This window comes from Bombina bombina, chromosome 6 (genome assembly GCF_027579735.1).
Source record: "Bombina bombina isolate aBomBom1 chromosome 6, aBomBom1.pri, whole genome shotgun sequence".
Lineage (NCBI taxonomy): Eukaryota > Metazoa > Chordata > Amphibia > Anura > Bombinatoridae > Bombina > Bombina bombina.
In genome coordinates, this window is record NC_069504.1 from 697,938,785 (window position 1) to 697,964,274 (window position 25,490).

A 25,490-nucleotide genomic window follows, 5' to 3' on the forward strand; every position below is an offset into this window, starting at 1 on the left:
AGCATCTGAATCCGGAACTTTATGCATGTACACAAATCCTGTACACAATCTTGTCCAGGACTGGAGGGTCCGACTTGGCTCTCAGGAATTGTCTATTTCAAGTCTGTCAGGTCTGTCGTTTGGGTTTGAGGGGGAGGAGTGTAGTGAGTCTTCCCAAATAAATCTCATGTCATGCAGGAAGTTTCTGTCGTTTCATGTACCGATACTCTTTCATTGCCAATAAATCTGTCACTTTTTCTGTCCGCATTTGGTTTGTCGGTAAGTCTTGTGTTTTCCATTAAAGAGCTATTAATGTTTTCGCCCCGTTTATTCCCATTTGGAGTAATTGTCATCTCAATTTACATGGGAATTGTGGTAATTTGTTAAATAATGCTATACTAGGTGTTAGTGCAAAATCCTTATTTAATATCTTCCGGAAGTGGGTTTCTACAAAATGCCATAGTTGTTTTAATTTTCTACAATCCCACCACATATGCCTATAGCTGCCCCTAGTGTCACAACCTCTCCAACATTGCTCGCTTGTCATTGTATATATAGAGTGTAGTCAGACGGGGGTTAGATACAACCTTGTTAAAACTTTAAAATTAAGTTCCAGCATTTTAAGTGAAGTCGAAGATCTTTTTGTGTTAAGGAAGATAGCCTCCCATTCTTTAGGGTCGTACAAGACTCCAAGCTCGTTATGCCATTTTGTTGTGTAGTTTGGTACTTCTGTGTTGTGTTGTGATTATAGTAAGCCGCAGGGAGTGTGGTACCGGCAAATAGTGATGTCGCAAACCTAAAATTTTGCGTTCGCGAACGGCGAACGCGAACTTTGTCAAATGTCTGCGAACCGGCGAACCGGGCGAACCGCCATTGACTTCAATGGGCAGACGAATTTTAAAACCCACAGGGGCTCTTTCTGGCCACAATAGTGATGGAAAACTTGTTTCAAGGGTACTAACACCTGGACTGTGGCATGCCGGAGGGGGATCTATGGCAAAACTCCCACGTAAAAAATTACATAGTTGATGCACAGTCTGGTTTTAATCCATAGAGAGCATAAATTACCGAACATTCCTAAATTGTTTGGAATAACGTGCTTTAAAACATCAGGTATGATGTTGTATCGATCAGGTAGTGTAAGGGTTACGCCCGCTTCACAGTGACAGACCAAAATCCCCGTTTAAAGGGACAGTCTACACCAGAATTTTTATTGTTTTAAAAGATAGATAATCCCTTTATTACCCATTTCCCAGTTTTGCATAACTAACACATTTATAATAATATACTTTTAACCTCTGTGATTATCTTGTATCTAAGCCTCTGCAAACTGCCCCTTTTTTCAGTTCTTTTGACAGACTTGCAGTCTAGCCAATCAGTGCCTGCTCCCAGACAACTTCTCGTGCACGAGCACAGTGTTATCTATATGAAATACGTGAACTAACACCCTCTGATGTTTCACAGTCAAAAAAGTTTTTTTAAAAAAATTTACACTACTGTTACAACAGATATGAGTGGTGGCACTTAGCAAGTGGGTCTGGCACACACGCTGGCAGGCAACTGCAATTAGATTACACTAGCGGACTGATGTTTCACAGTCAAAAAAATTTTTGTTTTAAAATATTTACACTACTGTTATAACAAATATGATTGGTGGCACTAGTTGGCAAGTGGGCCTGGCACACACGTTGGCAGGCAGGCCACTGCAATTAAATTACACTAGCTGACTGATATTTCACAGTCAAAAAATTAATTTTTTAAAATATTTACAATACTGTTATAACAAATATGATTGGTGGTACTAGTTGGCAAGTGGGCCTGGCACACACGCTGGCAGGCAGGCAACTGCAATTCAATTGCACTAGCAGACTGATGTTTCACAGTCAAAAAAGTTTTTATTTTAAATATTTAAAGTACTGTTACAACAAATATGAGTGGTGCCACTAACTTGGCAAGTGGGCCTGGCACACACGCTGGAAGGCAGGCAACTGCAATTAGATTACACTAGCTGACTGATGTTTCACAGTCCAAAAAGTTTTTAAAAATTTTTTTACACTACTGTTATAACAAATATGAGTGGTGGCACTAGTTGGCAAGTGGGCCTGGCAAACACGCTGGCAGGCAGGCAACTGCAATTAGATTGCAATAGCTGACTGATGTTTCACAGTCAAAAAAGTTTTTTTTGCAAATATTTACACTACTGTTACAACAAATATGAGTGGTGCCAGTAACTTGGCAAGTGGGCCTGGCACACACGCTGGCAGTGGCAGGCAGGCAACTTCAATTAGATTACAATAGCAGACTGATGTTTCACAGTCTAAAAAGTTTTTTTATTAAATATTTACACTACTGTTATAACAAATATGAGTGGTGGCACTAGTTGGCAAGTGGGCCTTGCACACACGCTGGCAGGCAGGCAACTGCAATTCAACTGCACTAGCAGACTGATGTTTCACAGTCAAAAATGTTTTTATTTTAAATATTTAAAGTACTGTTACAACAAATATGAGTGGTGCCACTAACTTGGCAAGTGGGCCTGGCACACACGCTGGCAGGCAGGCAACTACAATTAGATTACACTAAAAGACTGATGTTTCACAGTCAAAAAAGTTTTTATTTAAAATATTTACACTACTGTTATAACAAATATGATTGGTGGCACTAGTTGGAAGTGGGCCTGGCACACACGCTGGCAGGCAGGCAACTGCGATTAAATAACACTAGCAGACTGATGTAAAAGTTTTTTTTTTTTTAAAAATTAAACTAATGTTACACCAGATAGGAGTGGTGGCACTCAGGATGGAAGTAGGCACTGTATATGCTGGGAGCCTGACACACAGGCTGGCACTAGTGGCACGCTGGCCTGGCAACTAAAATTAAATAACAATAGCAGACTGATGTAAAAAAAAAATAAAAAAAATGTACACTGATGTTACACCAGATATAAGTGATGGAAAACAGAGCTATTAATCACAGTATATGCTGTGGGCCTGACACACAGGCCTGATGGAAAATTAAATTAGATTACACTAGCAAAATTATGTAAAAGTTTTTTTTTTTTTTAATTTACACTAATGTTACACCAGATATAAGTGGTGGAAAACAGAGCAATTAGGCACAATATATGCTGTGTACCTGACACACAGGCCTGATGGAAAATGAAATTAGATTACACTAGCAAAATGAGGTAAAAGGTTTTTTTTTTTAAATTTACACTAATATTAAGCAGATATAAGTGGTGGCACAGAAGAATTAATCACAGTATATGCTGTGAGCCACAGACTGACAGGCAGGCAAAGGGCTGAAGTTCTAGCCCTAAAAAGGGCTTTTTGGGGTGCTGTCCTTACAGCAGAGACTGGATGAGTCCTTCAGGACTGTAGTGGACACTAAATACACTAGCCTAGCTATATATTTCCCTATAATATCAACAGCAGCAGCACTAAACCTCCTCTCACTAAGACAGCAGGATCATTATGACTCTAAAATGGCTGCTGCCCAGTAGCTGGGAGGGTCTGGGAGGAAGTGTCTGCTGCTGATTGGCTGAAATGTGTCATCAGACTGTGAGACACAGGGTCAAAGTTTCATCAATGATGACTAATAGGGGGCGGATCGAACATCGCATATGTTCGCCTGCAGCGGCGAAAGCGAACAAGCTATGTTCGCCGGGAACTGTTCTCCGGCGAACTGTTCGCAACATCACTACCGGCAAATTTGTGGTACAGGCTTTTTCAAATGGGGTTAGGCTCCTAAGGAAATCCATTTTATGGGGGGATGTGTAAACAAAGTGAGAGAGCTGGATATGTTTGAGCCAGGAGGAATAATTACCGTTCGCGACACTTCTAATTTTATCTCTGTCTAACAATTTACCATCTTTGTGAAGTTAACTAGAGGCATAGTGTAACTCCATTCAGCCAGTCTTTGGTAATTCTTATTTAGCCCACCCGTAAGTTCTGCATTGGTAGGTATGGGGAAAAATGGGGATCTCTCTCCTGAAATGTATATTTTCTTTGCTATTATCATGTCCCATGATTCGAAGATATGGTTGTGTATCTCTAATTTTTGACACTGTGGGGGTCGGAGGTTTTTAGGGGCCCATCATAGCGCCCCAACCGAAGGGTCTTTTAAAATGTGAGAGTCGATTGCTATCCATGCTTTATTTTCTTTTTAACTGTGCCAGTCTAATAGCCTCTGTAGTGTAATGGCTTCTAAATAGATATACTAGGAAGACCCAGTCCTCTGTTAGCTGTCAATCTATACATAGTATCCCTGTTTATTCTGGGTTTGCTTTTACCCCAGGTGAATGAATTTATGTGTTTTTGTAGTTGAACGGGGTACCACTACCTAATGGTATAGGTAAAGCTTGTAGGATATAGAGTATTCTTGGTAGAGTGGTCATTTGGATACATTGTGTGCGTCCCCACCAAGAGATGGGTTTGTTTGCCCATGTGTTTAAATCGTGTTGTGTCTTTTGCAAAAGCGAGCTATAATTAATATTAAATAATATTTTAGGATCTGGGGAAAGGTGGATCCCTAAGTACTTTAATATTTTCCTCTTAGTGTTTAGTGGGAATATAGTTGAAAGTGAGCGGAATGTATGTGCAGGTAAGGATATGTTTAAGATTTCCGATTTAGTGGGGTTTACTAGAAAGTTAGAGTATTTACCAAATGTGTTCAGCTCAGCCAATACTTCTTTGATCGATTGGGTTAAATCGCTGATCGTAAAAAGGACATCATCCGGATATAAAGCTATCTTAAAATTGTGTGGGACGATTTCTATTCCTTTTGTCAATTGTTTTTTCCGTACATGTGCTGCGAGAACTTCCATTGTAAGAATGAATAGCAAGGGAGACAAGGGGCAACCTTGTCTTGTACCGTTGTTGACGTTAAAGGAGCTAGAAAGCATACCATTTGCCTTAACTTTTGCTGTGGGTTTCGAATACAGATCAAAAATCCTTTGGAGCATATTAGGCCCCAGCCCTATCTCTTCCTTAGGAATTGCCAATTTAGGCAATCAAATGCATTCTCGGCATCGGTTTCCAGGAAGACCGCTGGAATTTTATTATTTTTAGGGTATGCTATTAGAGTTAAAGCTCTAATGGTTTTGTCCCTGGCTTCTCTATGGGGTACAAAACCTACTTGGTCTGTGTGGATTATTTCCTGAAGAACCTTATTCAAACGTTTGGCTATGATTTTTCCTAGAATTTTTAGATCTGTATTTAGCAATGATTTAGGTCTATAATTTTTTTGATCAGTGGGGGTTTTGTTTGGTTTTAAAATAACTGAGACATACGCCAGCTGCATTTCTAATGAGAATGAGTCCCCCTCATCCAAAGTGTCGTATAATTTTTTAAGGTGCGGTGCTAGAAGGACTTTAAACTTTTTATAATATGCATTAGTAAAACCATCTGGTCCCAGACTTTTCCCTGAGGGTAAGTCTGAAAGGGCTGATAGGATTTCCTGTACAGAGACAGGAGATTCCATATCCTCCCTCATTTGGGTCTGGATTTTGGGCATTTCAGCTTCTCTAATGTATTTTTTCATATCCGCAATTTCAACTAGGTTGTTATTAAAGTTTAGATTGTATAACTCAGAGTAGTATTTGCCAAAATGATTGGCTATTTCCTTGCTGTCATGTAAGACTTGGTTTTCTGGTGTAATCAATTTGTTAATTTGGAATTTTTGGTTTTGGGATCTAAGTAATCTTACGAGCCATGGGCCAGCTCTATTTACCTCAAAGGAAAAGGTCTTTCTGAGGGTTAGGGTCTTTCTTTGCACTTCTTTCATCAGAATCAAATTTATTTCCTTCCTAAGCTTAGTTATATGTGTTTGAAGAGTGTTGTTATTGGGTGAATTTTTATGTCTTAATTCCAATTGACTTAATTAGGTTGTTAGCACTACAATGTGTGTTATAGTTTTTTTTATGAATGCCTTATGTTTGATACATTCTCCCCTAATTATGGCCTTGTGTGCTTCCCATATGATACTACCATGTGTTTCCGTTGAGTTGCTAATTTGGAAGTATTCTGTTAAATATTTATGTAATACTTCTTGGATTAATGGGTTATAGAGTAAAGAGTTGTCCAATCTCCACACATACAGAATTATTGGTATGCCTGGCCGATTCAAGAGTATACTAGTAACCGAGTGGTCTGACCAAGCTGTAGAGTGTATGTCCGAATCTTTTAGTAATGATAAATGGTTTCTATCAATGAAAACATAATCAATACGGGTATATGTCAACCCAGGGTGAGAGTAAAATGTGTAGTTATGTTGCAGCGGGTGTTGAACCCTCCACGCGTCTACTAAGCCTAATTGATCTAAGCAAGAAAACACTATATTCGTTGCTCTAGTTCGTGTATGTAATGAGCCTGTGGATGTGTCTAAAGCTGGATCTAACGTAATATTTAGGTCTCCACCCATAATCAGAGCCCCCTTCCTGTGTTCTGTTACTAGGGAATGTAAGCGCTGGAAGAACCTGTGTCTGTTACTATGAGGTGTGTACACATTGACCAATGTAATTGGCCTGTTAAAGAGGAGGCCCATTAGGATTAATATTCTACCTTCTGCATCTGAGATTTTACTTAGTAATTGGAAATGCAGGTGTTTATGAAAGAGTATGCTCACCCCTCTCTTTTTAGAGCAAAAAGCGTTGTGGTATCCCGTGGGGAAATCCCTAGAGGAGAGTCTCTGCTCTGTGTTTGCTATAAAGTGTGTTTCTTGAATAAGTATTATTGAGTTTGTGTATTTGGCAAAGTTTCATAAAGTTACGGAGCGTTTGGTGGGGAAGTTGAGCCCTTTTGCGTTTTGGGAGATTATTTGTACTTTAGGAGTAGACATGGTTGTATCTAGGGAGGTCAAGTCATGTATGATGAGTTAGTCTTACCTGATTGCTGAGGTTCTGAGATGATCTAGTGGGCCCCCCAGCCTGCAGACTTGCCAGTAGCGCTGCAATGAGTAGATGAGAGATAGAGAAGAGTATACAGCAATGTTCCTGCTTTCCTAACCTAAAATGAGCAAAAGTTGAGTGACTTTCAACCAGAAAATGTCTTAACCAACAATAATAAAAACTACCAAACAATAAGTATCATCCTATAACCAATTCTAGGACTTCTTTAGATAATAACATCTTATAGAAAAAATATCTTCCCAGTAATAAGAAGAGAGGGGTGTGAAGGGGGGAATGAAGGCAGATGCCAATGCGAGTCAACTCAAAATGGGTTCTTGCTATATTATCTATTAACATTCAAGATGATCCAGCCAGAACAGGTAATGTCACTTAGCCAGAGGGCGAGTGAAAGAAAGTCAGAACTAAACACTCAGTCACTGGCTTCTTCCTTCAATCATACCATCCCGTATATAAGATGATCTCAAGTCAGGTCTGGAGACATTGAAGGTGAAGTGGGTGGTGCACTAGATGCATTTTTCCTCTTTTTCACCATGGTTGTCCATTCTGCTCTTTGTGGTTTAGGGACGGGTTTTTTCTGCTGGCGTGTTTCATTGGTACTGTCCGTGAGCTTAGGCAGGGATGGTTAAGAGATGTTTAGTAACTTACAGAAATGATCCAAGTAATCAGGGCCTTTATAAACTAAGGTTTTGTCTTCCTTAACGACTTTTAGAGCGAATGGGAATCCCCATCTATAGTGTATTCCCAGATCTTGTAGGTGTAGAGTAAAGTATCTTGCTCCGCTTTGCCAATGTAATTGGGCTTAGATCTGCGTAAATCTGGAGTGCATCTTCTCCAGAGTATATAGGTGACTTCCTTCTGGCAGCTTGTAGTAATCTTTCCTTATCTGTTAACCTGTTGCAGCAAAGAATGACATCCATTAAAGGTGCTGTGTCGGCAGGTTTCGGGCTGAGTGCCCTGTGGACTCTATCCAAACTGATAGGTTCTTTTTCAGCATCAAGTAGGTATTTGAACAGGTTCTGAAGATATGAGGAAAATTGTTGTGGTAGTATTTTTTCAGGTATTCCACGATTTGGGCAGCGGCCCCTATTGTCAAGATCTTCAATCTGACATTGTAATTGATCTATGGCAGTATATTGATGTTGCAACGCCATTGCTGCAGTATCTGAGGACTTATGGGTTTCTTCTAGTTGTTCTTCCAATTCTAGAACTCTGTGTCCAAGCTCGCTGACATCTCTTTTAACTTCAGCCAAACCATCCTTGATGACTTTGCTAACCTGAGTCATAAATGATGTAAGGTCTGCTTTAGTGAACAGTGCTTGTAGATCGGCTCTTGTGATCGGGGAATCATAATCTGCCATTGGCGTCTCAGATTGAGCTATAAGGCTGGAGGTGTCTGTAATAATGTCTCTGCAACCCCACTGGTCTGAGCCTCAATGGATTTGAAGAAGGAATTCAATTTTCCTCCTATTTGAGCTGCACCCTTTGGTGTTTTATCAGATTTGTTAGGCCTTCTAGATGCCATTCTCATATATGCGATCTCTATCTGATGGCGCAGAGTGGCTTGTCCTGTTATAAAGGAGTAGTGGGAACAAGTGCGCAACAAACTCTTTGAACCGTGGGTTAGCTTCTGTTCTGTATTGTTTACTTCTCTACCCGTTAGACTGATTGCTTCTTTCTGTATGTTGCTATATGCTGTGCTTGGGCCTACTGATGTTTTAACTATTAGTCGTGGCCTTGTGAGTGCACAGAATGTCCGTGTGGTTTAGTGGGCCACTTTACCTGTTTCCCCAATCTGTTTGTTTAATCAGACAAATAAAGAAGAGTCCCACAGCACTACCCCAGTGGTGACTAGGCTATACCAGTTAACAGTTTTCCCCACAAACTGTAGAAAATATAGCAATAAAGAAAGGAGGGTATGGTCAGCGCTAAAATAGCTTAAAGAACACCACAAACACAATAAAAGTCAATATGTTTAATTAAGTCGATAAATAAGCAAGTATTCAATGGGTTAATAAAATGCCATATACTGGTTACTATATAAAATAAATGTAAGTGACCGGTCACAAAATACTAAATAATGGTTATCTTAAAATCACTATATAATTGTTATCTTAAATTCGCTACACACTGCTAAATTCAGAGTAAAAATAGCTACAAACTATTCATGCCACGAAATGACTAAAAGTTTATAAAATAACTACTGCTATAAATCAAAGTCATAGTCGTTAGTAGGTAATCATTAAAACAAGTAGCAACAAACGTTACAGTAGGAAATAAGGTGGTTCGTAATATACAATATGTCCGTGCGCTGAAACTTGAAAGATCAGACTAAGAAATGGTAAGTATATCCCTTACGACAGTTCTGACAATATTGGGCAGTCAGAACTCCCACTTTGCGGGTAAAAGGGAAATGTGAACTTAATACCAAGAGGTCATGTAATACCTTTTCAATATGCGACTATCTCGGTCTTATAGTGTTAAGACACTTGTTGTAATCCTCATATATACCTCCGTGTCTTACCCGTCTTCTTCGGTGGTCTTATTTAACACACCTCTGTCTCCGTGTGTTGTTCCACTGCTATTGCAGGATACGGTGTTGCCGGTCTGTGGAGTCTTCCTGTCACGTGTGTTGTCTTATTCACGTGCAACACTGTGGCTTCTGGAACTCTGCTTTTCGAAAAATAAATCCGTGAGGATCTTGAAAAAACCTTCTCAAAGGTGAAACGCGTTGATCTAAGGGCACTGTCTGTCCACCAGCAGGCTTAGAAAGTAAGAGCCTATACTCGCGCAGAGTTAAACAACCTTTAAACCCTCACAGATTTATTTTTCGAAAAGCCGAGTTCCAGAAGCATCAGCCAATCCGATTTTTTCAACCTTAATTCCGATTGGCTGATAGAATTCTATCAGCCAATCAGACTCTAACGGACGCCATCTTGGATGACATCACTTAAAGGAACCTTCATTCGTCGGGTAGTCGTCGGAAGAAGAGGATGCTCCGCGTTGGATGTCTTGAAGATGAACCCTCTCCACCCCGGATGGATGAAGATAGAAGATGCCGTCTGGGTGAAGACTTCTGCCCGTCTGGAGGACCACTTCTGCCGGCTTCGTTGAGGACATCTTGCTGCTTGGATGAAGACTTCTCCCGGCTTCGTTGAGGATGGATGTTGACTCTTCAAAACTGTAAGTGGATCTTCGGGGGTTAGTGTTAGGATTTTTTAAGGGTGTATTGGGTGGGTTTTATTTTTAGATTGGGGTTTGGGCTGCAATAGAGCTAAATGCCCTTTTAAGGGCAATGTCCATACAAATGTCCTTTTCAGGGCAATGGGGAGCTTAGTTTTATTTAGTTAGGGTTTTATTTGGGGGGTTGGTTGTGTGGGTGGTGGGTTTTACTTTTGGGGGGTTGTTTGTATATTTTTTTCAGGTAAAAGAGCTGATTTCTTTGGGGCAATGCCCTGCAAAAGGCCCTTTAAGGGCTATGGGTAGTTTAGTTTAGGCTAGGTTTTTTTTTTTTTTTTTTGAAGGGGGGTTTATTTTGGGGGGGCTTTTTTATTTTGATAGGGCTATTAGATTAGGTGTAATTAGTTTAAATATCTTGTAATTTGTTTTTTATTTTCTGTAATTTAGTGTTTGTTTTTGTAATTTAGCTAATTGTATTTAATTTATTTAATTGTATTTAATTTAGGTAATTTATTTAATTGTAGTGTAGTGTTAGGTCTTAGTGTAACTTATGTTAGGTTTTATTTTACAGGTAAATTTGTATTTATTTTAGCTAGGTAGTTATTAAATAGTGAATAACTATTTAGTAACTATTCTACCTAGTTAAAATAAATACAAACTTGCCTGTAAAATAGAAATAAACCCTAAGCTAGCTACAATGTAACTATTAGTTATATTGTAGCTAGCTTATGGTTTATTTTAGAGGTAAGTATTTATTTTTTAAATGGGAATTATTTAGTTATTAATATTAAGTTTTATTTAGATTTATTTTAATTATATTTAAGTTAGGGGGTGTTAGGGTTAGACTTAGATTTAGGGGTTAATAAATTTAGTATAGTGGCGCAACATTAGGGACGGCAGATTAGGGGTCAATAAATGTAGGTAGGTGGCGGCGATGTTAGGGACAGCAGATTAGGGGTTAATAATATTTAACTAGTGCTTACGATGTGGGAGGTCGGCAGTTTAGGGGTTAATATGTTTAATCTAGTGGCGGCGATGTCGGGAGCAGCAGATTAGGGGTTAATAATTTTATTTTAGTGTTTGCTATGCGGGAGGGCCTTGGTTTAGGGGTTAATAGGTAGTTTATGGGTGTTAGTGTACTTTTTAGCACTTTAGTTATGAGTTTTATGCTACAGCTTTGTAGTGTAAAACTCATAACTACTGACTTTAGAATGTGGTACGAATCTTGACGGGTTAGGGTGTACCGCTCACTTTTTGGCCTCCCAGGACAAGCTCGTAATACCGGTGCTATGGAATTCCCATAGAAAAAAAGACTATACGCAATTTGCGTGAGTGGATTTGCAGTAAGACCAAAAAAGTGTGCGGTGCCCCTAAATCTGCAAGACTCGTAATACCAGCGGTAGTAAAAAAGCAGCGTTATGAGGCTTAATGCTGCTTTTTTACTCATAATGCAAGACTCGTAATCTAGCCGTTAGTTTTTAGAAAAAAAACATGCAGAACAATGTTAGTAGATTAAAATTTGATTTTTTTTTATGTTAATGTTTTTTTAATGTTTTAATGTTTCATTTATTTACATGTTTCTAGATATGCGAAGGAAGCGAATAAAGGGTAAACAGCCACCACGTTACCTTAGATCAATGTTGGCCCCCCGAAGTGATCAATGTTGGCCCCCCGAAGTGAAGCTTTATCTTCACCCATGCCACTAACACTTTTGGACATAGAGATGTCTCCCAATCCAATTAAGGGATTACAACAAATGACTGTAAACACACAGACAGGTATAGGTTAGATAACATTTAATGTTTGTTTTTATATTTTTTTCTTTTATATATGTTTATGTTTCGATTGTTTATTAATATACCATAGATATCACCATGGAAGAACAAAAATATATGGCTGAAATTGATGATTTTCAGACTACAAGGGTCCAATTAGATGAAGTGATGAGTTCAGATAATATTCAGCCAACAATGGAACTTTCAACAAAAATAATGGTAGATAAAGGTAGGTTTTATACTCATTTGTTATAAAATAATATATTTGGAGTTATAATTGTTTTTATAGTTTAATCAAATATTCAATTTTTCTAGCAATTGGGTCTCATGAAACATTTAAATGAGTGGACAAAAGTGTTGAAGCCAATATATTGATTGATATAGAGAATACAACGGCAGGAGGTATATTCTTTATATTGATTATTATGTTCAATAATGATTTTTTGATAAATAATCATCTTATACTGTATTAATATAATTATTTTTATTCTACAGATGTATCGTCAATATCAACTACTGAAACTACAGATAAAAGCACTCAAAGTTGTCTTGAAGATAATTTTAAAACCAAACTGGCTAAAATTAGGGCATATTTGGGGATGTTATTGGAGCAAGTATACTTACTTTACAGAAGATATGTTATTTGATTTTCTACTGTGTTTTCCAAATTTAACAATCATTGTTCTCTAATCTTCAGAAGATTTTAAAAAAAAGGGACTCATTTTTTATTTCTATTACCAAAAATAATCATTTTCAAAATATTTTGTTTACTTTTTTCTTGAATAAAAGATGGTTATTGAAACATTTTTTTATTTATTTGCTAATAAATTCACAAAAAAAGATTCTTTAGAAAAAACTAAAACAAAAAAAACTAAATAACATAAAAACTTAAATATATATAAACATGAACCTGGATGACAAAATATAAATTATAACTGTTGATTTTTGTGGAGAAAAAAAAATCCAACTTTAAATTGTTTATTGTAGCCTGGGTCTTTTGGGATCTGTTGGACCCTCTCTGTCTCTTATAATTGATACAAGTATCCTTTCAGTTAGACTTATTGCTCTTATTTGCTGGGTTTTTTTCTTCGTCCATCTGCCTCTGCCACTGAAACATCTCTCTTTGAAGATCTAATTTCTGCCTTTCAATTTCCACTTTCTCCTTTTCAATTTCAATATTTTTTTCAGATATGGCTGCCCAATCGTCTATATTACTTGTTAGCAAATGTTACATCTCCCTGTGGTCCTTTCTATATAGTCTGGCAAGTGAAAGCATTTCATTTATGCCCACATCGCCCAATAGTCCACCATCATGTCGATTAGCATTACTCTGATCTCCTGTTTCTGGTGGTTGTAGTGCCGGTTCTTCCACTTGGTCAACCTGATTCTCGGGTGTACGGATTTTAAATTCTTGGGCATCTCCAAATTCGTCCATTAAATCAGGAGTCTCACTGCCATCCTGACGGCCTGTATTCTCTGGAGCATTTGGATTTTCCTCTCGTATTGGTACAAGATTAATGGTTATCTCCCGAGAAGAGTTTTCATTTTCTATAGCAAAAGATTAAAAATTAAATAAATGAATTTGGGAAATACATTTAAAGATGTTGAATAGATGAAAGTGCAAGAGATACATTAAAACAGTGATATAACAAATTAGAACTAAAAATTGAGTGAGTTAAAAATAAATAAATTTGAGAATAGAGCAAAATATGAATCCAAAAAATATCAGTAATACAAACCATCAAATAATGGTGAATGGCCGGTCAAGCTGTCAAACAACCATCCCAAATGTGCGAAAAAAAATGAAAAATAATATTTTATTAGACATTTTTTAATTTAAATAAATTAAAAATATTAAAATTCGCTACAATGCTTTGAAAGTTAATTAAAAAATGAATAAAGTTTGAATTGACTCTGAAATTTATGCCAAGCTCAGCCCAATGATGACTTAATTATATGTCCTACATTTGTCATCCGATTTTTAAAGGATAAATAATTTGAATCAAATTACTGTCAATGCTATCATTGGTCTGAGCTTAGAAGTAATTTACAAATATCATGAAACAAAATTCAGAATAATGATTTTTTTTTGTGTTTGACAAATGCAAGACATAGCAAATGTTTGCAAATTATATTTCAATCTTCCAGGACCACCAAAGTAAACATTTTGATTTTATGTTTCAAATAGAGAGTTCAAGTGTAAAAAAATTTCAAATTGTATACAACCATCAATTTTGAAAATTATATTTATATAAATTTTTAAAAAGGAATAATGTAAGTTTACATGAGTTAACCTTTTTGGTTAAAAAATGTTTATTTCCTGATCATTTTTGTCTAAATGCACAAACAATCAAGGAAGTGTTGTAAATTGTGATGAACCAAATATTGGCTGTCTAATTTGATTAGATGCAATAATTTACAAATACATATAAAAGTTTAATAATGGATAATTTAACATGTTTACAAATTTTGAAATTTCAATTTAATAGAATACTCTATTTGAATCACTATTGAAAACAATTATGTTTACTATCACTTCAATGTATGTTTAAAAAAGTAAAGAACAATAAAAAGTATGTACATTTTTGGTTTATTAAACAAAGAAGATATTTTTTAATATCAATACATAGACTAATGCTACATAAATAATATTTGATTTTGCATAAATAATGTTGACTTACCAGTTTCTCTTCCAACACCTGTATCTGGAGTGCGGGTCCTTATATCCAGGAGTGTATCTGCAGAGGATGAACTGTATGTGACAGTTGATGTAGACCTTATAAATTGACCATGAGCTGTACTTGTTGATGGTCTAGAAACAGCTGATGATGATCATGATCCAATGGTTGTGGGTGTTTCATCGGTATTCCTCATGGGCTGTGGTTGTGGTGGAGCTGCACCTTTAAAAATAATATTAAAAAAATATTGTTAGTAATCCACTGAAAAAGTTACTGTCAACAACATAATTTATTAAGATAAAAAAGAAAGATAATACTGATATGTACCATTTCACAGTTTTGCATAACCAACATTTTTATATGAAATTGACAGTTAAAGGGACACTTAACACAATTTTTTTCTTTAATGATACAGAGAGAGCATGCAATTTTAAGAAACTGTCTAATTTACTAATGTTATCATTTTTTCTTCATTCTCTTGCAATATTTATTTAAAAATCAGGAAAGTGAAGCATAGTAGCCGTACCGGTTTTGTTTGAGAACTTGGGTTATGCTTGCTTATTAGTGGCTAAATGTCAGCCTCCAATAAGCAAGCACTATCCATGGTGTTGAACCTAAAATGGGCTGGCTGATAAGATTCACATTCATGATTTTCAAATGAAAATATCAAGAGAACAAAGAAATATTGATAATAGGAGTAAATTAGAAAGTTAATTAAAATTGCATGCTCTAATGGAAAAAAATTGGGTCCAGTGTCCTTTTAAGAAAAAAATCACTTTCAAGTTTAAAATAAATAAAAAAAAAATTAAATTGCCCAATTTACTTTTTTTTCCAAATTTGATTGTTTCTTCTCTTTGTATTCTTAGGTGAATGCTAAAAATAGGAAGGCTAAGAGTAAAAATTGGAAGACCTTGAAGGTTACCTCTTATTACATGAATTTTTAATTGCTTTTTACAACAGGGGAGAGCTACTTTATGTAAGCCATATAGATAACATTGTGATCACGCCAGTGGCTTGTGGTAGATACTGCAAAAATTTGGCTAAAATGAAAGACAATTGATAATAAATAAAAAGTCATGTGATCAGGGGCTGTCAGAATATGCTTAGATGTAATTTAATCTTAGAGGTGAAAAGTATATTAATATAAAAGTTTTGCACCTAGATTACAAGTTTTGCGCTATAGACGGTGCGAAACGTCACCCTCCATAGCGCTGCCATTACAAGTTTTTAAAAAGCCACCTTGTGCTTGCGATATGGCTGCAATGAGCTCCATACCGCACAAAATCCAAGTGCTGAGAATAAGTACTCATGCACGCTTTCCCCATAGACATCAATGGGGAGAAAGTGTTAGTAAAAAAACTAACACCTAAAGCGCAGAATGGCGAACGCCGTAACGCAACCCCATTGATGTATATGGGGAAGAAAAGTTACATTTAAACCTAACACCCTAAAATAAACACAAAAGGCCCTTTTACAAGCTATTGGTAGTTTATTGTAGGCCAGGGTTTTTTTTATTTGGGAGGGGGGCTTTTTTATTTTTATAGGGCTATTAGATTAGGTGTAATTGTTTTTATTTTGGATAATTTTGTCTGTTATTTTTCGTAATTTAGTGTTTGTTATTTTTTGTAATTTAGTGGGGGGTTTTATTGTAATTTAGTATTTTTTTAATTTTTTGCAACTGTAGGTTTAATTTTTTTTTAGTAGTTTTAGTTTTTTTTAATGTTTAATTTAGTTTATTTAATTTGTAGTTATTTTAATTTTAGTTTAATAGTAATTTTAGTTTAATATATAGTTTAAACTTAGGTTTTTTTAATTTCCCAGGTAAGTGTTTATTTATTAGGGATCTTGTAATTTTAATTTAAAGTTGGGGGTTGTAAGGTTTAGGGATTAATAGTTTAATTTAGTTGTTTGCGATGTGGGGGGCTGGCGGTTTAGGGGTTAATAGGTTTATTTAGTGGTGGTGATGTGGGAGGCCAGAGGTTTAGGGGTTAATAACTTTATTTAGTGTGGCGATGTCAGGAAGTGGCAGAATAGGGGTTAACAAATTTTATTAATGCGCCGATGTCTGGAGCGGCATATTAGGGGTTAATAAGTTTAATAGTGTTTGCGATGCGGGAGGGTGGCGGAATAGGGGTTAATAGGCCGTTTATGTGTGTTAGTGTACTTTGTAACAGTTTAGTTATGAGTTTTGTGTAACAGTTTTGTTGTGCAAAACTCATAACTACTGATCTCAGATTGCGGAACGGATTATGTTGGTATAGGTTGTAACACAAGCATTTTAGCATCATCGCACAACTTGTAATGGCAGCGCTATGGAAATCCCATGCAAAACGGGAGTACGGGATTGATGTTGCGTTACAAGCTAAAATGCTTGCGGTATAGATATACCGACAAGACTCGTAATGGATGCTTTCCGGTTTTTATGCTGAAATGGCCATTTTTTCAGCGTTAAAACCAGAACGCAAAACTCGTTAACTAGGTGTTTGTTATGCAAAACTGTGGAATGAGTAGTAGAGTAATTATCTATCTTTTTAAAAAGCAATAAATGTAGTGTTGGCTCTAAATTTAATATACTTTTTAACTCTGTGATTACCTTGTATATAAACATCTTCTGAAAGCAACATGGTCACATGTAATTTTAATTATTATCTATTGAGTTTCATTTCAGCTAATTAGTGCAATGTCTGAGAAAAGGCACGGCGTGAACAAAATGTTATCTATAGGGCTCACATTAAATAGGTCTCCCCTATATTGCAACGCAAATAAAAAAAATTGATAACATGTGTCCTTCAAGGTCTTTTAAATTATAATATGAGCCTTCCTAGTTTAGCTTTCAAATACACTCTTGTATGCAGGATTCAGGAACAATACAGTAGATAATATACCGTATTTTCCGGCGTATAGGACGACTGGGCGTATAAGACGACCCCCTACTTTTCCTGTTAAAAATATAGGGTTTGTGCTATACTCGCCGTATAAGACTACCCCCTAGACTACCCCCTTACCCCCTCAATGAATGCAGCAAGCACACCAAATAATTGCAACTATCAAGAAACACCTTATCTAGTTCTTATCTTTCAGAAAAGGATTTTTATTTACAGGATTAAGTAATGGTTTGTGACAGAGTAGTAAGGATAGTACCTCCTAATGTCAAGGCATAGATATCATTAACCGGATCATGAGGGAAGGGACATTGACTAGTATCGTAATATGAAATGTATACTTCAGATGTTGTAACTAGACTGCTATGTTCGGTAAGCCCAAGGTAATACAATAACCAGCTCTTAAATATGCGCAATATATATGAATAGCAACCTGCTCACCGTATGTTGATTCATACATTCAGAATTAGTTGCAAGGTCCGTGAGACAGCCGCGTCTGTAGAGGAGAATTTCCTGAGAGCGGTAACAGGAGCAGCGTGTTCGGCCACAGCTGATGACGTAGCCAGGTAGAGAAGGCGTCTCACTGAGAAGACGGAGCAAAGTGCTGACAAGCGCTTCAGTCTGCAAGACAGCTGCAGCAGGAGGAGCAAGTGCAGGAGGAAAATTAATCCAGTGAGGAATGCTGGTAACAGGGAACTTAAATAAGGCAACGGGACAACCACAAATAAAGGGCCAGTAACAAAAATAAAAGGTAGATAGGACCTGACAGCACCAGTGCCCGCCTCCGTTTCTAAAACGACACCCGGCGTATAAGACGACCCTCAACTTTTGAGAAGATTTCAAGAGTTAAAAAGTCGTCTTATACGCCGGAACATACGGTAGTTAAAACGTATTTAAGATATTGGCGTAAGGTATTGTACTTTCATACAAGAGATAATTAAAGAGCTTATTATAGAATCAAAGTGAAATTAAAATTCTATTTAATTTATATATATTTAATAAATCAATAACTATGCAAAATTATTAATATTGCGTCATTTATTATATGAATAAAAGCAAATAAGGCCTATGTGCGACGTAGGATACGTAGGCCGCAATTTTGATTTTTTGGAAGAAAAATAATGTAATTTATCAACAATAATATTGGATATTTTGCGTCAATTTTTAAGTTATACATTTACCTCTCAAATTGCTGTCATAGTCATCCCTTATGCCGGTAATGGTCTCAGGCCCTAGACGCTGGACAAGCTTCTGTTCATAGTCGTTAAAGTCAGCCACATATGCTCTTCCACCTCCGGTAGTACGTGCAGAATTTTTTTCTTTGGCCAATTTAGCTTTTGCAAAAGGTTTGATGTCATTATAACGTTTCTTGATCTGTTCCACATCTTTTTTTCCAGGACCCTGGGCACTAACTGCATCGCTTATTCTTTGTCAGATCATCTTTCTTCTTACAAAATTGGTCTGTCTTACATACAAATAAATAATCATATGGTTAAATAATCATATCAATCAAAACTACTTTTTCTTGATGAGAAAAGTGTGGATTCTTGGATTTTAAAGTCTGGGAATCCGATCCAGATTTAGCCATATCGAATTTGTAATTTGAATTTTATAAATAAAACGCAGAGAATGAACTGATCAAAAAATTTTGACCAATAATAAAGTTTTTTAGAAATGTTGCATTTTTAAAGTTGCTAAATTCTATTCCCACGACTACTATGACGTTTGTGACACCTTGCAGGTCATGTGTTAATAATTTGCCATACAAATCTACAGACATTTAAGTACTTTAGACGCAGCGAGTGAGATGTCAGATTTATCAATCATCCGCCACTGCTTGCGGTGGGCTAGATGTGACTATTTCAGAGTGTTTTTTCAGTACATAGTGACAGCGGACATCATTTCATTTGTGGCGTGTAACAGTGACTTTATCTGCGTCTACAATGTCAGATTAATTGACTGCTTAGTACATGGTTCCATAAATGCTTTTAAAATGTTTATTTTGAATGTAAGTATTTTGCAATTCACTACTTTGGGCCAGATTACGAGTGGTGCAGTAATAGTTAAGTGAGAAAAAAGGAGTTTATCGCGGGTGTTTGTGCTCGTCGAGATTAGTGCTCGTATTACAAGGTCAAAGTAAACGGGAACGAGAATGATTACCGCGTCCTCAGAGCTCTGGTTAGCTGTTTTGCAAAACAAAAAAGTATCACAAAACACATAACAAAATACGTTAAATAGTACAGTTATACTCATAATAACACTATCTAATAATTATTATTTTAAAACAAATTGCACAAAAAAGGTTATAAGGGCTCAAAGATATGAGGTCTCAGGTGTTAGAAAAAATAATCAGAAAAATGGCTTTAACATAGAGATACATACATATACATGTCTAAAGATGTATATTGATGTATAAATTTATGTTTATGTGTGCACATATGTATTTATATATTTATATGTGTATATATGTATTTACAGACATATATACACATATAAACACATAAATACATATGTACACACATATAGACAATGGACATACAGTATATATATAAGTGTATTGGAACCCTTTGCAGTTAAGTAGATGACAGCGTGAAAAATCATATTTATGCAATGTTCATATTTAATAAAGTGTTTTGTATATATTTCACATCCCAATGTTCTGCACATAGCAGAATATGTTCTAAGTATTTATAAATAGATATTCCTATATATATCTGTATATATCTATACCTATATATAATCATATATACATAGGTATAGATCTATATTGTACCGAAATATCATCATATATATGTAGAAATGTGTATTTATGAATAAATAGAACATATTCTGCTATGTGAAGATCTTTGGAATGTTAAATATTTGTATTTTCATGTCGGGTTAGCACACTTGAGAATATGTGATTGGGTTTACGCACGAGTAGGGTGTTAGGTTTTTTTACACTTTTTGCTCCATTAACTTTTATGGGGGATTATGTTAACATGTGCACAATATGCTAACTTCGGCTTTTTGCGTGCTTCTGGTTAACGCGTGATGAAAACATTTTACATTCAACTTGTAATATGAACGCTACCCGATGTGTGCAAAGAGCTTACTTCTAGCAGAATTTGTGCACGAACAGGAGCCCTTTATAGGTACTATACATATAAAAATGTCATTGAAAGATAATATAGATGAAGAGACTTGAAGTATCTTTACCTAGCCTATTTGTGAAAGCACCTTATCCAATACTATCTATTTGATCTGAAATGGGAACTTTAAAGGGAGTTTGTGAGTTAAGAGATATGTAACTAGCTAGAAAGATAGTAATCCAATCTAATAAGCATATTTATTCTAAAATTGAAATAGGTGTAGAGGGGCTCTTTTTTTAAATATCATGTTTTTTATTAATAATTTCAACAAAGTACAGTAGGAATAACACAATAAAGAATAAGAAATGTTTTCCAGTATGCAATTATGTTATGTACCAAGCAGTTTAATAACAAGGGCATTGCCAAAGTAGGTGCATAAACAAATAGGAAAACAAAGTAACTAGCGTAGGATAGAATGAAAGAATTCCTGGATATATGAGATCCAAAAAGTAATATCAATATAATAAGGTTGGTGTAGTGGTATAGGCAGTACATAAAGAGAGGCTCTTTTTTATATAGTTCTTGGCAAAAGTTTATAAAGTTGGTATTAAATTGGTTCAACAACTCTGTTGCAGAAATCAGATGTCCATTTTGCCTCATTTACTTTACATAAACTGCTGAATGTGTGGCAACCATTAAGTACCAGTTGATGTGCTAAAGTCGATTAGAGGTGAAAAGAAAGAATCTGTTGATGTGAGTTGCCATTTATAAGCGGCTGCAGACCATAAAATGATTATCTTGGCTTCTGACTGTTCAGAACTGGTTTAGTGCCATTAAAGAAAGCACTGTGTAGCAAACACATAATCTAAATCAGTTGGGGTGAGAAACCTTGATAATATTCTGCTGGTAAACCATCTGCTGCTTTATATTTAGGCAGTGCATTTTTAACTGAGGGAAATGGGATCATTGAGCTCCAATAATGCCTCCTTTGTTAAACAAGAACGTTTGGCTGAATGTACAAAGGCCGATATTTGTTCCATGGAGTCTGCTAAATTGAAAATCTTGTGGCCGTCATATTATTTAGAGCAAAATTGTCCACTATTTATTATTATTCATTGAAACATAGATTTTGACGACAGAAAAGACCCAGAAGGCCAGACAAGCCGTAATTCTTTTTGAAGATTAATGAATTCTGAATTCTAAAAATATATAGGATATTTATGAGTATCTATGGCATTCTTAAATTCCCTCATAGTCTTTGACTGTACCACCTCTAATGGAAGGTTATTCCTTGAGTGAACCACCCTTTTGGTAAAGAAACGCTTCAGCAAATAACTTCTAAACAGAGACAACTACTGGTTATTAGCCCTGCTGCAAGATACATTTCTACCCACTCCCCAAATACACAGTGATAACTAATCCTATAATATAAAAGGCCAAGTGTGTATGTCTGAAGCTGTCTTGCGCAGTAGAGACTGCGCGAGGACAAACACACCTGGCCTTCAACAGACTGACCTGGCTGGCATCTGGGGCCGACCGGGTGTGAGGGGGCGTGGTGCCGGTGAGGCTGGGCATGACTGGGCGGGGCCGGGTGTGACGTGGGTGGGGCTGTGCAGAAGACGGATGTGAGAGAACTCAAAAGAAGGGGGATAGAGAGAGAGCAAAACAGGGGGGATAGAGAGAGCAAAAGAGGGGGGATAGAGAGAGCAAGAGGGGGATAGAGAGAGCAAAAGAGAGCGAGAGAGACAGCAAAAGAGAGGGGGAGGGAGAGCAAAAGAAAGGGGAGGGAGAGAGAGCAAAATAGGGGAGATATAGAGAGCAAAAGAGAGGGAGAGAGACAGCAAAAGAGAGGGGGGAGAAAGGGGAGAGAGAGAGCAAAATAGAGGGGAGAGAGAGCAAAAGAGAAGGGGAGAGCGCAAAAGAGGGGAGAGACAGAGAGAGAGAGAGCAAAAGAGAGGAGGGAAGAGAGGGGGGAGAGAGAGAGCAAAAGAGAGGGGAGAGAGAGCAAAAGAGAGGGGGAGAGCGCAAAAGAGAGGGGGAGTAAGAGAGAGAGCAAAAGAGAGGGGAGAAAGAGAGAGCAAAAGAGAGGGAGAGAGACAGCAAAAGAGAGGGGGAGAAAAGGAGAGAGAGAGCAAAGAGAGAGGAAAGGCGCAAAAAAGAAGAGAGATAGAGCGTGCAAAAGAGAGGGGGAAAGAGAGGGGGGAGAGAGAGAGAGCAAAAGAGAGGAGAGAGAGAGCAAAAGAGAATGGGAGAGAGAGCAAAAGAGAGGGGAGAGAGAGAGTGCAAAAGAGAGGGAGAGAGACAGCAAAAGAGAGGGGGAGAAAAGGGAAGAGAGAGAGCAAAAGAGAGGGGAGAGAGAGCAAAATAGAGGGGGGAGTAAGAGAGAGAGAGCTAAAGAGGGGAGAGAGAGCATGCAAAAGAGAGGGGGGAAATAGGGGGAGAGAGAGCAAAAGAGAGGGGAGAGAGAGCAAAAGAGAGGGGGATAGAGCAAAAGAGAGGGGGGAGAGTGCAAAAGAGAGGAGGAGAGAGAGAGCAAAAGAGAGGGGGGAAAGAGAGGGGGAGGAGAGAGAGCAAAAGAGAGGGGAGAGAGAGAGAGCAAAAGAGAGGGGAGAGAGCATAAGAGAGGGGGGAGAGAGAGCAAAAGAGAGGGGGAGAGAGACAGCAAAAGAGAGGGGAAAGAGAGCAAAAATAAGGGAAGAGAGAGAGCAAAAGAGTGGGGATAGAGAGAGAGCACAATAGAGGGGGGGGAGAGAGAAAGAGCAAAAGAGAGGGGGGAGTAGGAGAGAGAGAGTCAAAGAGGGGAAAGAGAGCATGCAAAAGAGAGGGGGGAAAGAGGGGGGAGAGAGAGCAAAAGAGAGGGGAGAGAGAGCAAAATAGAGGGGGATAGAGCAAAAGAGAGGGGGGAAAGAGCAAAAGAGAGGGGGAGAGAGCAAAAGAGAGAGAGAGAGAGAGAGAGAGAGAGAAAGATAGAGAGATAGATATATATATATATAGAGAGAGAGAGAGAGAGAGAGAGCAAAAGAGGGGGACTAGAGAGAGCAAAAGAGAGGGAGAGAGACAGCAAAAGAGAGGGGGGAAGAGAGCAAAAGAAAGGAGGAGAGAGAGAGAGAGCAAAAGAGGGGGGATAGAGAGAGCAAAAGAGAGGGAGAGAGACAACAAAAGAGAGGGGGAGAGAGAGCAAAAGAGAGGGGGAGGGAGAGAAAGTGCAAAAGAGAGGGAGAGCACAAAAGAGAGGGGGAGAGAGCACAAAAGAGAGGGGGGAGAGAGAGAGCAAAATAGAGAGAGGGGGAGAGAGAGAGAGAGAGAGAGCAGAAGAGAGGGGAAGAGAGAGAGCAAAAGAGAGGGGGGGAAAGAGCAAAAGAGAGGGGGGATAGAGAAAGAGCAAGGGGTGGAACCGCTGTACTGCAAAAAATGGCCTGTGTATACGGGCTTTAGGACTAGTAATACAATAATTAATTAATTAATTAATTAAAATGATATTAGTGGAAATAGAGAGCGATATTATTATCATCAGAGACAACATTTTGCTAGCTATATGCCCAAATAAGACCTTAGTTCAGATGCAGGACAGAACCCATTACGTCAGTTACATAACTGAGGCCCATCTATCTAAAGTTTGTAAAATCATGACGCCAGCGTTCACATGGCCCGACCCCCAAGTAAGAGTGATAATGCTGCTATTCAAGAGTTTACAGAATGTGATGGAAAATATATAATTTACTCTTTTTTAAAAATTTTGTTAATGATCTTCATAATATTTCCATCAGGAATTTGAAATATATAATATGATAAATAATTTGTCTCTGATTTGTCTTTACATTACAAATACTGAAAAAAATATTAGCAATTTCCTTATCATATGCAATGTGTAAAATATGTATCTTCTGATTTTTCTATCATTTTACTTTTGTATACCAATTTTAAAAAGTATTAAAAAGAATATAACATTTAAAAATGTGACAATTTAAAAGTTGGATAAAGCTTGATGATAAACAATAACTAATATATATATATATATAATTATATTACATTTAAAAAAAAAAGAAAATAAGTTTTACGATCATGGATATACCCCAGTGCTAAAGGTGCACATGTCAGAATGTCGTCACATAGATTAAGAAGTTAGGCTGGAAAGTGAGGGGACAACTAAAAAGTCACAGCATTTATAGAACAGTCTGACAACAAACCACATCCCCGGAATCAATGAATCATCAGAATCTTTATCTTTAACCAGTTTTCCAAAACCAGATTAGCATTAGGTTCCAAAATGTTTCATGGAGCTACATTGCCCCCACATTCTCATTTATACAGTGCTTGAAAACAGTTACCTTTCAATTACCATTCTTAAAGGGACATGAAACCCAACATTTTTCTTTCATGATTTTGGTAGAACATACAATTTTAAACAACTTTCCAGTTTACGTCTATGATTAAATTTGCTTTATTCTCTTTGTATCTTTGTTGAAGGAGCAGCAATGCACTACTGGTTTCTAACTGAACACATGGGAGAGCCAATGGCAATTGGTATATATATGCAGCCACCAATCAGCAGCTAGAACCTAGGTTATTTGCTGCTCCTGAGCTTTCTTAGATAAACCTTTCAGCAAAGGATAACAAGAGAAGGATGCAAATTAAATAATAGAAGTAAATTGGAAAGTTGTTTAAAAGTGTAACCTCTGTCTAAATCATGAATGTCTAATTATGACTTTACTGTCTCTTTAATTTTGTAAAGTAGATTTGTTGGAGGGAAATCCCACAAAAACCATTCCAGAGACCAAAAGGTCTGTTGTTTTAAAAATCCATTAGAACTTTATCTCCCATTATACGTGACAATAGGAGTATAAGATTCTATATTTGGGTAATAATAGTGTCTATAATAGGGCAATAGTTGTCTGTTTTGTTAAGCGTTAGCTTTCAATAAACTCACCTATTTATTTAACTTGAAATTTGGCTAGATATTTAAATAACCAAAGGTCAGCTATTTCTGTCTCTAGCTACACTTCTGATAGTTGAAGGTAAAT